The 15,498-nt window shown below is 34.3% G+C and overlaps 1 protein-coding gene across 5 annotated transcripts in view; it reads left to right on the top strand.

The window, feature by feature from the left end:
• Positions 1–15,498, top strand: part of NLGN4X (neuroligin 4 X-linked) — a 154,533-nt gene that overhangs the window by 20,551 nt on the left and 118,484 nt on the right. For 3 of the 5 annotated variants that reach the window (XM_042868190.1, XM_042868186.1, XM_042868188.1), the window contains exon 2: positions 6,463–6,546. The gene's annotated coding sequence lies outside the window, so the exon portion shown is untranslated. Of the gene's footprint in view, positions 1–865; positions 928–3,861; positions 3,937–5,040; positions 5,097–6,462; positions 6,547–15,498 lie in introns of those variants that run through there. The other 2 variants (XM_042868187.1, XM_042868189.1) reach the window with 2 other exon arrangements.

Genomic DNA, 15,498 nt, shown 5'->3' with positions numbered 1-15,498 from the left:
ACTCATTTAATCAGCTGATGCACTTAACAACAACAACAACAACAACAACAACAACAACAAAAAAAAAAAAAAAAAAAAAGATGAGATTTTTAGTCACCGAGATCCCTCGGTGACTAAATCCAAAGCCACAAATGGTACACTAAACTCATGGTTAACAACAGCTGTTCTAAAGAAATGTAGATAAGAACATTTTCACAATATAAGAAATGTGTCAGATATGCCAAGTGAGAGGTAGTAATTTTGTTACAGAAAGAAGTGCTAAGGAGGTGGCTCAGTAATGTCAAAAGTACTGAAGATACAATATTACAGGATATTAATAAAGTGAAGACCTTTCTTGGGAAGTAATGGAGACAACAGTAAAATTCATGTTGCTGTGGAGTCTGTAATTTTGAGAAGCTGTTGGAGTGCTGGCCTAAGCAATCCGGTGTTTAGGTTTATCGTGGAGATTTTACTAAGTTTGAGTAGAGAACAAGGAAAGTTTCAGTAACAGAATGCTATAAAACAAGCCAGTGATAAATAGCTGTTTCCATTCTTGACCGATAGTGTGAATTTATTCTGCTACAGCATTTGAGTTGTTTTTTTGTTTGTTGTTTCTTTGTTTTTGTCCTTTTTTTTTTTTTTTTTTTTAACTGCCTAGTTTTCGTGGAGTTGGCTGCATTTGTTTCACAACGTGGGTGTAGTTAAATCTGATATTTTTTAATATGTGATCATTTTACTTGCAGTTGTGAATTTGATGTGATTGTGTCATAGCATCATAGGAGCTGGTGGCTCTTTGAGGCCTGGAGGCCAGGAGCACTAGAGGCTCCCCATGGGGGCTCAGGAGCCATAGCAGCCCATTTCATCCCACTGCCCCACCAGCAGACTCAGTGAGGAGGGAACCAGCCTCAGAACCAAGCACTTCCCTGGGGACCAGAGGTGGGCCAGTGGGTGAGTCCATGTTGGGGCAGGACAGGGCTCTCGGGAGCTGGTGGCTGCAGAGAGGTGTCAGGGCTTGGAGGGCTGTCAGGGGACTGTAGGTGGGGGCTGAGGGTTTGCTTGGGGACGTGACAGGCCAAAAGATTTTCTCCAAACATTTGTTTCAAACATGCAGTGTAGGTAGAATGGATGCTATAATCTGATTTAATGAAACTGTAATTTGGTAGTGTGAACACTTTGAAAGCTCAGTTTTTAGATAAGGAAATCTTAGAACTTTTAGAGATATTTTTGCTAGTCAACACTCTGCTTTATATCATTTTCCAGAAAGCATAGGCTGTGGTGTCTCACTTAGGAGTCTGCAGCCAGCTTGTCAAGATTGAATTGGAGTAGTTCCATTTTCCTTAGTTGGCCTCACTGTGCATGTTCTGTCTGCAGAGAAAATGTTTAGATAGTATAGGAATGAAAATTTATCCAGCTAGATTGGGAAAAACCTAGGTGCTGGAATTCTGATTTCAGTCTGTTTGTTGTCTTTAAATTTCTCTTACCTTACACTACATGTTTTTGGGAGCAAGAAGGAAAAGTAGCTCAGTTGCTTACAACTATACTGTTCAATGATTGAAAATCATTATTTCTAATATATAGGAATGTATTTCTATCTATGAACATTTGAAGGAAGATAATTTCTTTGTGAATTACCAAGGTTCTTAAAAAAAAATCATAAGGGAGAAAGGCAGATACATTTATCAGAGCTTGCTTATGCACAGAGAGGCACACATGATTTAATCAAGGGTAATTGCTTTACCAGTAATAACTTGGAAGTGACACAAATAGTCAACATTACTTTGAGCATAGCAAGAGCCTTACTGTAATAGCTGTTTAAGTGCCTTTCAGCACATTTCTTGCTGTTACTTTCAGAAAACAGAAATGATATTAAAAGGCCCAAGGAGACTTAACTGCGCTTGAAGTGAGGACTGAATAGATGATTTGAATTCTGTGCCACTGGGTGGATTATTCTGTCTTCTGTTCATCTGGTTCTCTATCTACTATCTCTGAAAGCTGTACCTTGACAGGCTTGAGGGTTATTATGTGGAGCTCTTGCTGTTTCAACTGATCTTTAATTTTCAGTGTGTCTCAGCATGATCTTAAAACTCTTTTTGGATTCTACTCCTTCCACATTCGGTTTGTCCTTAATCATTTTTTTTCCCCTAGATTTCTCTTTCCCCCCCCCCTTTCTCCTATCTTTCTTCTTTAGTTGTATCTTTTCCTCCTTTTCCTCCTCCTCCTTAATCTCAGGCTTGGCTTTTCTTTTCTCCTTGACATGGGATCAAGCTTTTCTTTTGACACAGGACTGGCACTCTCCCTTCTCTTTGACCTTAGACTTAGCCTTTCTTATGTCTCTTATTTTTGTTATATTTTATGTTCTTTGCTGGCATTGCTACCATCTGTCTTGGAGTTCCTCAAAGGGGATTTGTCATTTCATATACCATTCAGAATTTCTTAATGTAGCAAATCACACTCTTTTGCATTATCAGCAATTCTGCTATGTGTATTACTGTCCTGAGCTCAGGCTTCACGAGTTTAATTCTTCCTGACTTGTAGTAGCACAGTTTACAAATTCTTCAGAAGGCTGATTTTTTGTTGTTGGTCTTGTGTTCTTTTTTTTTTTTTTTTCTTTAGAATTCAGACTCTGTCTGGCATCATTATTTCCAGCCTGCATTTCTTTTATTTATTTATTTATTTATCTACCTATCTATCTTTTGTTTTATTGGAGAGAGGAAGTTGGTTGGGGTTTTTGTTTTGCTTTGTTTTGCCGTTGATTTTTTTTTTTTTTGTGTGTGTGTGTGTGTTTTTTCCTCAGCATTTTTTTTCTGTTTCCTTTCATTATTCTTCTTAACTGCAGTATTAATTAATAGGCTTGTCTGCAGCCATGTTAAGCTGATATTTTTTATCCTTTAAGCTGTGAGATTTTCTTTTGTTAATGTTGCAAAAATCTTCAAATTTCCTAGTGAAACATGTATTATAGTGTATTCAGATGTTTACCCTTATTCTTCTGGTTAGGATTTTTTAATCTGTTTTATCATATATTATATCTTCATTTTGATGCAGGTAGCTCTTGGCAATTCAAATGTAATTCACATGAGAAATGAATTTTCATTTTTCCAGTCTTATTAGAAAAGATTAGTACCTAAATACTTTTGAAGGCAAGATTTTTCAAGAAATGTCAGTTTTATTTTGAGAAAAATGTACCTCTGCAAATTCACCTCACTTGTTCCTAGATGCCATTGTGCTTTATAAAGAGCTTCATTCTTCCTTGCTGGAAAGCATCCTGTGGTGATGGCCTCATCCTTTCAGATTCTGTGGTATTGTGGTTGGTAGCAGCCTTTTTTCTCTGAAGAGTAGACTCTGATTGTCATTTATGTCAGGCTGTTCTACTGACTTTGTTCATCTCTGGTCTCTGCTTGGGTTTATCCTGGTCTTGCAGATCTTGCACAGATTCATATATTCCTATTCTTTCTTTTTTTCTTTTTTTTGTAGCTTATCACTGAAGCTACCCACCTTTTCTGTGGGATATTCTAGTTGCTTATGGCTGAGGTTTCAGTCCTTCACCTCTGGCTTCAGAGGAGTGTCAGTATTTTTCTGCTTTATTTGAGTATACTACCACAAGGAGATACTTATGGGACAGGCAGAAATCAAGACCAGAGGCACAGGTAGCTTCAAAAGTGTAACTATTTAAAGAAGAAGATGAAGCAGAGGAACATGAGAAAACTATGATGTTAGGGAGAGAGAGAAAGGAAGAAAGAAGCAGCACGAGTTCTACTTTATCTTTCTGATCTGCTTGAAGATAAGAAATACAGCTGGGAATATTATCATTTAGGGAGACTGTGTAGTCAAGAGATTTCCTGTCTTTTTCTGATGTGTTACTATTCATTAATGTTGAAAAAACAGCTCTCCCTGGAGATTTTTCTTTTTGCCTGAATTCCTCTGTCTGGTCAGAGAGAGAATTCCTGCACATTTAGCAAGGTAAAAGATCCATTTCATAACCTTTTCACTACTTGATACTTACATTTGTTCTAAGTGGAGGCAGTAATTTACTATCACTCATTGCTTAGATATCTGTATGTCAACACTACCCCAATACATGCTAAAAGTGGGTGGTTTGATTTATTGCTGAACGCCCACATTTTTGAATGGTCTTCTACCATTTGAGATGCCTGTGTTCCCTACTAATATATAAAATAGATTAAAATGTGTAATCATTGTAATGGATGCTTTTAAAGATTAATTTAATGCTGCTAAGACTCTGTTTATAATGATATATTTTGTCACGTTGTGAATGTAACTGCTCCTACCAGAGTTACCATAGTCCAGCTATACTGATGAATAGAACTGAGCATCACAGAACAAATTAAAAATCTTACTTTTCAACTGCATATTGTGAAGAGCTATCAGATGTTTTGGGGATGTCTAGAGAGGCAATCATGTAAAAAACAAAACAAAACAAAAAAAAAACAACAAACAACAATTTTATTTTATTTTATTTTATTTTTCCATGAGATAGAGCTTTTTTTCTCAAGGAAGGCTTCAGGAAGTAAGATTAGAAGGACTGTCAAATTCCCTTAGCATTTATATTAGACTTTTGTTTAAAAAAAAAAAAAAAAAGAAGTTACAAATACAGAGAAAAAATGTCACTCTAAAAAAGGAAATATGCATTGAAAACTTCCGTGTTTTATCTTACAACTTGACTACTAGTCTTCTGATGTGTGTATATACTTCCACAAGAGCATGCTGGTAGAAAAGAAGTGCAGTATTTGCAGTTCTCTTTTAAAGAGCAGTTGCCTATTAGGGAGATAAGTTATAAATAAGAGGCATAATCTACATGAGCAGTGAAATCTCCAATAGAAATGACACTGTCATATGGATTGATTTAAGGCATTATCATAGCTTGGAATAAAGAATGCCCTAAGCTTCAACATGATTCCTCAAAAGGTGTGTATGAAAATGTATACTGCTGCCAGGTTTCCTGTGTGATAAGTGTCCAGATGGACACTTTCACAGTTTAGTTGGAATGTTTCACACATTTTTTAATCATAAAAAATTGTACTTGACTCCATGTTCCTAAATTAGTTCTTTTCAGACTGAAATATCCAACCAGACTGAGAGACTGAGATATCCAACCACAGGTACATACTTCTAGAGGTAATCTCATCTTAGTTACATAGGATTGAGAATTTCATTGCAGCTGTTCCAATGAATAGCACTTACCATGAGTGGTTTGGCTGTAGTAAGTTTAAAAAAAAAAAAAAAAAAAAAAAAGGCAACAATTATTCAGTGTGATTAAGATTGCAGTATATGACAATAGCATTTCATTTACACTTTGTTGTGGTCAAAAGTTAAGTACAAAACCTGATATAGAATAGCAGTAAGAATAGTAGGATTACTTTATGTCCTCGCTTTCACCTGTCTTTTGTTTTGCAATTATAGTTTTCATTTAAGGTTTTTGTCTGTATTGATCGAGATAGTGAAAATATGAATAAATGATATGTAGTGTCTTGGTGCACTAAGAGATTCAAACAAAAACCAATACGAGTAGCATATGTACAGTGCCATAACTGTTTCTATGCTGACTTTTGTGAGAAGATGTTTCAGCTGATGCAGTCTTCAAACAAATGCAAATTATTTGAAGTAACTTTTTTTAAAAGTTATGTTTTGAAGTTTAAATTCCAGTATCTCAGTGTAGTCCTCAAGAAGAGACTATTGGCAAATATTGGTAGTTAGTCTGTCTAAATATCTAAATGGATAGTTTATTGATAAATAAATTACCAATTAAAATGTCATTTGCAGTATAAGCTCCAGTTGTGAATTACTGATTATTCAAAAAGAAATGTCTGGTACACGTGTAGTGTTTTTCTGGTCATCATTACTTATGTAGAAAACAAACAAAAAAACAGTACTACATTTTTGTGAAAGATAGTTAAATCCAGGTAAACTAATTGAAATTCTTGAAGTAAACCATGCTCAACTAAGACTTAAATATCTAAATCTTATAGAGGATCAGATGAGAAAGTGCATTATTGCTATTTTTCCGTAATGCTTTCTGCTGAAGTCTATAGTATATGATTTCAGGAAATAATAAATAACTGTCACGTGATTTAATACTCTCCATTTGAACATTTACAGTATATGCTTAAACAAATATTTTTATAATAATAATGTAAAAAAGTTTTTTTTTTTTCTTTATTTATCTTAAAGTAATTCCCTTAATTTTCTTTCCCTAAATTGAGTACCTCTGTGGTTTTAAGTATTGAAGGAAATTTTGCACGAGAGATTGATATGCACAGAAAAAAAAGTTCTAGTAATTGTTATGGCAAACATCAATAGATTATCATCATATTTGTATCTTCTGATTATCTACCTCTATATATTTAATCTAGAAAATCAATATTGCAGGTAACATCATAAGTGTTTTTTTTTGTCACTAACTGTGACTAGTAAGTCTGCTCTTTTTCCTTCTTTTACTGAAGAACACTTTATATTTCTTTCTAACAGGCAACATTTGTGCTGTAACTAAAATGACGGCATGCTGTCTCCTTTGGGGGGATTCTGAAGGTTTCTCAAAGATGCAACACTGTGGTAAGTACTAAAATTATGGTCAGAACAATACTGTTCTTTGAAAAATATATTACATAGATGAATAGCAAACCTCCCTTGCTGATGTCCTTAAATTTATATGAAATATGCGTTTGCAATATATACTTCCAGTTAAAATGCTTATGATTTATCATGTGTTCATACAACAAGATCTGGAATCCAGTCCATTCTAAATCGTAATGCTGTTTATGTGCTTATTCATGGTAAGCAGGAATTTTGTGTATTTGTCAGTTCTGGAAATATGGAGCAGTACCAGTGTGCAGTTAAAAGATACTGGATTAAAGTTGGCTATTGTGATAGTCAGTCAGACAGATAGGCATGAGAAGACATATCTTATATCTATATCTAATATCTATATTCTCTCACTTTATTTGTAAAATAGGAGGTAACATTATTTAATAGTACACACAGACACACACATATATGCAAATGCGTACACATATGTACACACATTTATGCATTACCATAATATCGAGATGAAATATGTAACAAAGATTTAGATTAGAAATCTATGCATAGACTTTTAAAATCATCGGCTTTATCTAACAGTCTTTCTTTTATACTAGTTCTGGTTTATTGATTAATAATAAGGATCTGATGGCATAGAACTTCCTTCTCACATTTTATGCTCTGTAGGCTTTGAAGAAGTTGAGATGTTTTTCCCTAGCACCATCACTGCACCAGATGCAGCTTCAATTTATCTTTGGGTCCTAAATTTAGGGAAAAGAAATAGCAATGTGTCTGATATGATAATAGAGTTGTGAATAAGCAATAATTCGGAGTATGACAGACTGGTTATAAGATGAGGGTACCATTATGTGAATTGTAAAAATCAGACAAAGAAAATAACAGCTTTGTAAACTCTTGTGATTTTTGCATCACTGAACCATATTTATTCCAATTTATTGTAATTTAAATGTAATACAGTAAAAAACATTTGATAAATAGGAGCCTGTTTAATAGTTTAGCATCCATGCTGACCACAGTCATAGCTGAACTCTTAGTGGTTATTATAATAATAGTACATGTATGCATGAATACATATGAAAGATTCAATTACCCACCCTCCTCAGAGCACTTGTGATTTTGAATAGAATCAGGAAAAAGGAAAACAATTGATTTAAAGAATGCAAAGCTGATATAAATAAAACACAGCTGAAGTTAAAGTCAAAATAATCAGTTGATTTTTTGGAACTGACAGTTCATGTTTAACATTAGCTACAGCCAATTCCCATGAAGGGACAGAAAGTCTAATAATCTCAAGATCTATCAGTGTGTACTCAGATAAATGACAGAAGGTGGGAGGAATCTGGAAAGAAATCTAAGGGATGGTGTGATTGTAGTTTTCAGTGTTTTCATAGCATGTTGTTTGTTTTTCCTAATAATGCAGAGAAGGAAATTCATGGAGAATCAGAAGAAAGGGAAACAAACAACATTAAAAAAGTGAGATAGAGCCTACTGATCTCTGTATTTTAACCTTTAGACATCAGAAGACGTGTGCCTTTTGAAAGTTTCCTTGCTTGTGTGAAGTGATAATTGGACTGTACATAAACTAAGAGAATTAAAACTGAAGTTTTAAATCTACTTCAGATTTATTGCAGAACCTTTGCTTGCTGGTTTCTTGAAGCGTAAATTATCACAAGCATATATGTTCAGTTGCCAATCCTAAATTACTCGCCACAACCACAACAGAAATATGCTAGTGTATGCTAAGGAATTTGATATTTTGTCTGGAAGAAGATTGTATTCTTGTGAGAGGTTGTCAAGAAATGAAACAGATCTGAAGGTTTTAAGAAGAGAGCACAAGCCAAACCAACTGTGATGATATATTTGTAGTGGAGAGCAGGGAACCATTTGCATGATCAGAAGAACTGGAAGAGTGATGGGAATCATTATCAGTGTTTCAAAAATAATAGTTGTTATGACTTTTGCTGTATTGTTCTGTTTATATGTAAAGAAAATACAGAAAGGAATCCCTACCCCTTGACAACTTTCACTATTTTCTTGATATCATTCTCATACAGAATTCCCGCTAAAATTCTTCACCATAATCCTACAATCAAAACGATCCTCCTCAAGGAGAGAAAAGTGCAGTTAGTGTTTAGAGTATGCAAGTGAGTGCCTGCTGGTGATGTCCAATACAGTAACAAACATGAAACCAAGTAAATGGTCCTCAGATTTTGATCTTACTTCACAGGTAGAAGCTAGTTTAAATGGTACAATTTCATTCTAAAATCCTGACCTGACAGCTGACTGTGCAGATGGAGCCCTGTGGTAATCTGTGGGATGCTGTGTAGTTTCTTTGATGTAGCCACATACTGTCAGATTCTTGATCATGGTCTCAGACTCTGATCAAGCCTTTTGCCTTGTATCATTTATGGTAACAAATGTGAAGGAATAATGAAGCCTTCACATTAGAAGGCAGGAATAAATCACTCCAGCTCTAATCACGAAATTTTAAGAAATAGATCACTTTTTAGCTGTCTGAGGAGAGCCAGGGCACAATATAACTCCTTCTCAAATCTCAGGATTCAATGTGGTTCATTGGAATCTTTGCTTTTCCTCCTGTTGTCATGATTTATGGCCACAAATGGAAGCACTCAGCTGAACAATGCAAACTCTTGTTAAACAGTGCTTTCATTGGATGATTGGTAAATTGAACCTTAGCAAATTATGTGTAGCAGTCTCAATAGCTTCATGACATCACTGATGCTGTGATATGGGAATTTGAAGTGACGTATCCATTCTTTCTTTTACTGCAGTATTTATGTGTTTCAGTGTGACTGACCTAACTAATTAAATGTAGACACACTGTAAAGATTTCCACCAAAATGTAGATTTCTGAAGAATCCAAGTAATCTAGATCTATGTAATTATGATGTAACAATCACAGAAACATTCCAGAGGATTAAATTTATTTCAGGTGGCAATACAATTAAATGTATGTAACACTTTTGCCTAAAATAATTACTGTGAATAAAAAAATAAAAATAAATAAATAAATAAAAATCTGACACGATTCCTTTAAAACTTTAAGATGTATAAACTATTCTTATCTAAGTAATGATTCCTTAAACACAACTGATATTTTAGACAATTAATTGAACTATTTAAAACTCGTGCATTATTTAGAGCATTGTACCACATCCAATAACAAAGGACTTAAAATTACCTAATTTCAGTATTATGCAGACTGGATGGCTAATTCCATGAATTACAATTAGCCATCCAGTCTGCATAATACTGAAATATTCAAGCAAGAAAAAGAAATATAAAATAATCATATGGTGTACTTTGCATATGCTGCTCATTTGAGTAATTAGAAATGTGTTTTTTTTTTAAATTGTCATATTAAATTCAAAGAACTTGAGTGCCAGATTTAATATATTTAATTATATATATATATATTTTTTAAATAAATAATATTTTAGTATTTTAATTAATGCTTGAATGGGAACATGTTTTATCACTGTAACTCATAAAAATTAAATGTACTGTACTGAAGAAAGAGTGATGTTTTATCAGCTTGTGCTAATAATTTTTAACCTAAGGAGTAAAAAAACCCACCTCTTTTTGCTATAAAAGGTAGAATACTATCCTTTGACAGTAAAGCCCTATGGCAAATAAATTACATACAGTGTTGTTCTTCATGCTAAGTTCACAACATGCTGTGTCTTCATTCATTAACTGCACAACTGTCATGTTTTGTTTGGATATCTCAGTAGTATGACAAGTGAGACCACATTCTACATCTTTTGCAAAATACCATTTTAGCTCTGGAATCATCAGCTCTAGTTTCTAGAGTTGAAGGCAACTGAATAATGATATCCTTTTAATACAAGTTATAACACAAGTTATGATAACCAGGGCCATGTTTATTAAACATGTAAGAGTCCCAAAGTAAATGGTCTTGTATGTACATGACAGGTAATTTTTAACACACATGTAGTACTTTAAGAAAATCAACATAGGAACTGGAATTCAGGGAGAAAGTAGGTGGAAAATAAATCCAGAATTGTAAAGTTTTGCTTTGGTAAATTTTTAAGTAATTAATTAAAGATGAAACCTGTTTAAACAAGGATCCCTTCTGCTTATCACATAGTTATTCTATCAGGAGAATTTAGCTTTTTGGATCTTTGTGATAGATCAGGCTGCTTAAAAGCAGACCTCTAGTGCAACTTCAGGAGTCTTGCAATACTCTGTTATACTTCCAGAAGTACTCTAGAAGGCCTCCTTTCTTGTAACTTATTTTGTGTCTGCTAGACTCATATACAAGGGCTTCATACTCAAATATTTCCACTTCCACAATCTGGATGTATATCTAGACATTAAGTAAGTAGAGTAGATCCCCACTGAGTTGCTAGAGACCTAGCTTACAGGCAGGCTACTTCATTTAGGCAGCAAAGAATGTATCCACTTATCTAGAACTAAAATTTGTTCCTACTTTTTAATTCTGAAAACAAACGTAAGTTGTGAGGCAAGCAGTAAATTAGTCAGTCAAGACTGGACAGCTGGCTGCATGCAGAAGCATATCTTTCTGTCTCTAGGGAAAACTATTATTCCTCTGGGCTTTTCAGGTATCTAGAATATTAGGTGAGATTTTTGTGGCTCTAAGCCTCATTGTGCTTTATGATACAAAAGAGTGGGCCCCTAACGTTTTATGTATTTCTAAGGTTAACTAGTAAGAAACATAAAGACCATTTTGATCCTCTTCTGGATATAAATCTTGTCTTAGATACCTAGGACTTTTTTGGATTTGACCTTGTTCATTTTATGGGATGGAGAGAATTGAAGAGGAATTCTTAGTCTTCTAGGAGCTGGCAAGATGAGATGTAGCTATTCTGAACTGCTGGGAATGAATTTGGAACGCTGGTGTCGCGGAAAATTCCGGAGGAGAGGAAAATAGTCTGGGCTTTGTTTTGAGAAACTGACTGGATATTTAAGTGTCTTTAAAAATGCTAGTATTGTATTGCTAGAGGAAACAATGTAGCATAGTTCTTTAATGATGAAAAGTACTGAATTATTTCTATTCTGTGCCAAATGCAAGTAATCCACCACAATTATGCTAATCAATGCCCTGAAAACAAATTGATGCAGCTATTGAGTGACTAGGGAAGATAATTTATTTCTTTTTCAAATGTAAAAAAGAAAATTAAAATGCTTTCGCTATCAGAAAGTCAAACTGCTTGCAGAAATATCTTAGAACTGAAAATCACTGGTTCTGAAGGTAAATTTGTTTGTTTGTATATGTGAATGTAAAGTACTTTTAGCCTTAATTGCATGCCAGTTTAGACTCAGACATGTAGTATTCTTCAGCTGTATATTTTATAGTGGCATTTTGCTTCGATTTTCTACTTGTTCACAAAATGGTTATATGCAGCATTTTTCTATTGAGTCTTTAATATAAAAGCCAAAAATAACTAAAATGCTTTTTTTCAACAATGTTCATTCTTAAAAAAAAAGAAAAACAAACGCAAAAAACAACATTTTCTTCAATCTGTGCTGTTTTGAACTCCATTATTCGTTCCCAAGGAAAAGCCAAAGGAAGAAAACAGAACAGGAATATGGTATAAGTGTTATCTATTACTTCAAATAAAGTTCAAAATTTCTGTATGTATTTGAAACTACTTAAGTCAAATTTAGATTCCATCTGTTTTCAAACATTATAGTGTCTGCTTCTGAAGAGATAAAGCCTATTTTCTTTTTCACCTGATTGCAGATCCATTGGTAGTGATCAAGATTCATCCATATGTGCTCAGAACATGAATGTGGATTTAAAGGTTACACAATTGTTTACAGAATGTTAACAAGACATTAAGTCTTTAAGGCTATATATTTATATGCATTTTGATGGACTTTAAAATTCATCTTTATCATGCAGTGTCATAACACAAGACCTCTTGCAAAGAGCACAATTTTGTCTTAATTAGAAATATTACTGAAGTTTTTCAAGAATTATAATTCCTTTCTTTCATTGTAGTTATTTCTAATTTAATATTTTCTTATATAAAATACAAAAAACTTTGTATAAAAGCTCTGGGAACAGATACGTATACACATGTATATACATTGGGCCCCTCGCTACAGGAAAGACATTGAGGCCCTGAAGCATGTCCAGAGAAGGGCAATGAAAGTGGTAAGGGGTCTGGAGCACAAGTCTTATGAGGAGTGGCCAAAAGAGCTGGGATTGTTCAGTCTGGAAAAGAGGAGGCTCAGGGGAGACCTCATTGCACTCCACAACTTCCTGAAGGGAGGCTGTGGTGAAGAGGGGTTTGGCCTCTTCTACAAGGCAACGAACAGGACCCAGGGAAATGGCTGCAAGTTGTATCAGAGGAGGTTTAGGTTGGACATGAGGAAAAATTTTTTCTCTCAGAGAGTGGTCAGGCACTGGAATGGCTGCCCAGGGCGGTGGTGGAGTCGCTGTCCCTGGCAGTGTTCAAGAGGCATCTGGATGACGAGCTGTGAGATATGGTTTAGTGCTTGTGGTAGCAAAGGTAGTGGGAAGACAGTTGGACTAGATGATCTTATAGGTTGTTTCCAACCTTGTGATTCTATGAAATCTATAAAATGTGCTTAGAATTTAAATTCAACGAAAAGGTGGAAAGAGTTCATAGCACAGTAAATATAGAGATATACACATTAGAAAGAGATATAACACAACAGTAGGCAAATGAAGCACATCTACTTTGTAATGAGTCATCTAAAAAGAAATGCCTGTTTTCATAACTAATTTCCAATTAAAATTACCAGCTAATTTTCACTGCAAGCAAAAACTTGCACTATGTTTATAGATTATTAATCCAAGGAAAAAAAAGATGATTCTTTGTTTATTTAGGTTTTTGTTTTGTTTTGTTTTGTTTTTTTTAGGGGAAAAAAAAGTTATCTCGATATCCAGGTTTGCTTTTCTGAAACTAATTGGAATACTGTACAAACTAATCACTTAATTGCCTTTCTCTCCTTTTACACTGGGATTCTTTCTGCAGATTGATTGCATGCATATTACCAAAATTCTTTGAGGGAAATAAGTGTTCTGTATGTGAAGCTCGTGTTATTCTCATTCAAGTACATTGTTCTTGCTGATTTTAAGGAATTGAATTTATACCACTGACAGGAAAAAAAAACTACCAAATTCATTTTGCTTGGAAAATGCAAGCCATTCTTAGGAATTATAAGGCCATCATTTTTCATTTGAATTACAGTTGATTGGCTTATTTCATTGACACAGTAGGAAGTGGCTGATACTCAAGTCTTGAAAGATGGTAACATACATATTTCAAAAATTGATTGGAATGCTTTGTTTTTTTTTACATAACATATATCTGAATATTTTTCTTGATGACTCTGATAAGCAAGTTGTAAATGAAAAATGTTATTCACTGTATATGTCCCAATCTTTTCTGCACATTTCCTTTTAAAGTAAATAGTAGTCTTTCTGGATAACAGTCTGGCATATTTACATCTTTTATTTTTTTCTTGATTTTATTTAATTTTAATTTTAGTTATCTGATTGAAAACTTGAGCACTGGCATAGATCTCTCAGAGAGACTGAGAAAGTTTTAATAACTCTGTGGTATTCAAAAGCTGTCTAGATAAGGTCCTAGGGAACCAGCTCTACATGGCTACACTTGAGCAGATCATCTTGGACCAGATGACCTTCAGAAGTTCCTTCCAGTACCAGTCTGTGATTCTCTTTTTCCATTTAAGAGCAGTTCAATTCTTCTTCCCATGAAGTAACTTAAAGTAACTTAAAGTTCTTAAAGTAACTTTATGTTCCTTTCTCTTTCATTACCTTGAGTTACGAAAAATATATATTTGGAACAGGTTTCCCGCGAGGCTGTGGATGCCCCATCCCTGGACACATTCAAGGCCAGGCTGGATGTGGCTCTGGGCAACCTGGTCTAGTGGGTAGTGGCCCTGCACATAGCAGGAGGGTTGGAACTAGATGATCTTTGAGGTCTTTTTCAACCCAGGCCATTCTATGATTCTATGATATGTCAACAGCAAAAAAGATCATTGTATTACAAGTTTGCATAGTGATAGTCACTTAAAATGATAGGGGTTGGGTAATTAGAGATTGAGAAACTGTACTGTACATTTAAACCTGATTAAGGGAAGGGAATTGCAAGAAATATCACAGAATCACACAGAATCACAGAGGTTGGAAGGAACCTCCAGAGATCGAGTCCAACCCCCCTGCCAAAACAGGTTCCCTACACCAGGTCGCACAAGTACGTAATATACATATACAAATATACATTACTTAACCAAATAAAATAAAAAGTAAATATTTTAAAAGCTACAGAAATCACTTTATATTTTAGAATTGTTAGTGAAGTACTAGTGAAATACAACCAAGTGCAATGATGTGAGACTACAATACAAAGTTTTACCAATAGCAGAATGAAAACACCTTTTCCCTAAACTCAGAAGCCACTACAACTGAAAAGTGTAAGCAGGGAGGTAATGTAGTACACAGAGGAATGAGAAATTCAAGTCTGCTATTCTTAGCATAAATTTCAAATGAATTGAAAAGTAAAATTCATTAAAGAACAGAAAGCTGAAAGACAAAGCTTTGATGAGATTGCAGAAAATTTTACCTTACAAAGCAACAATTTTCAATAGATGAGCTTAATGAGGAAAATGAACATATAAGAAATTCCAATATGAAAATTGGAGCTGGGACTGTGCAATCCAAGTAGTAACACTTAAAAAGAAAAAATCCCACTGAATTGGAAGCTTATTTTTTGTTAACTGTCTTCCCAAGTCACTCCTATTTAAAAAGAAATTAAGGTTCCTTTGACACTGAGCCTTTTTTTTCTTTCTTCTTTTTTTTTTTTTTTTTGAGAAAAAAATCATTCACAAATTTTATTTAAATTCTTTCATGCACAATTTTTACATGTAGTTTTTTGTAGTCTTTAGCTTATTGTTTGTAAT

This window comes from Lagopus leucura, unplaced genomic scaffold, assembly GCF_019238085.1.
Source record: "Lagopus leucura isolate 7727_CA_CO unplaced genomic scaffold, USGS_WTPT01 Super-Scaffold_100001, whole genome shotgun sequence".
NCBI classification, from domain to species: domain Eukaryota; kingdom Metazoa; phylum Chordata; class Aves; order Galliformes; family Phasianidae; genus Lagopus; species Lagopus leucura.
This window is presented reverse-complemented; position numbering and strand designations above follow the sequence as displayed.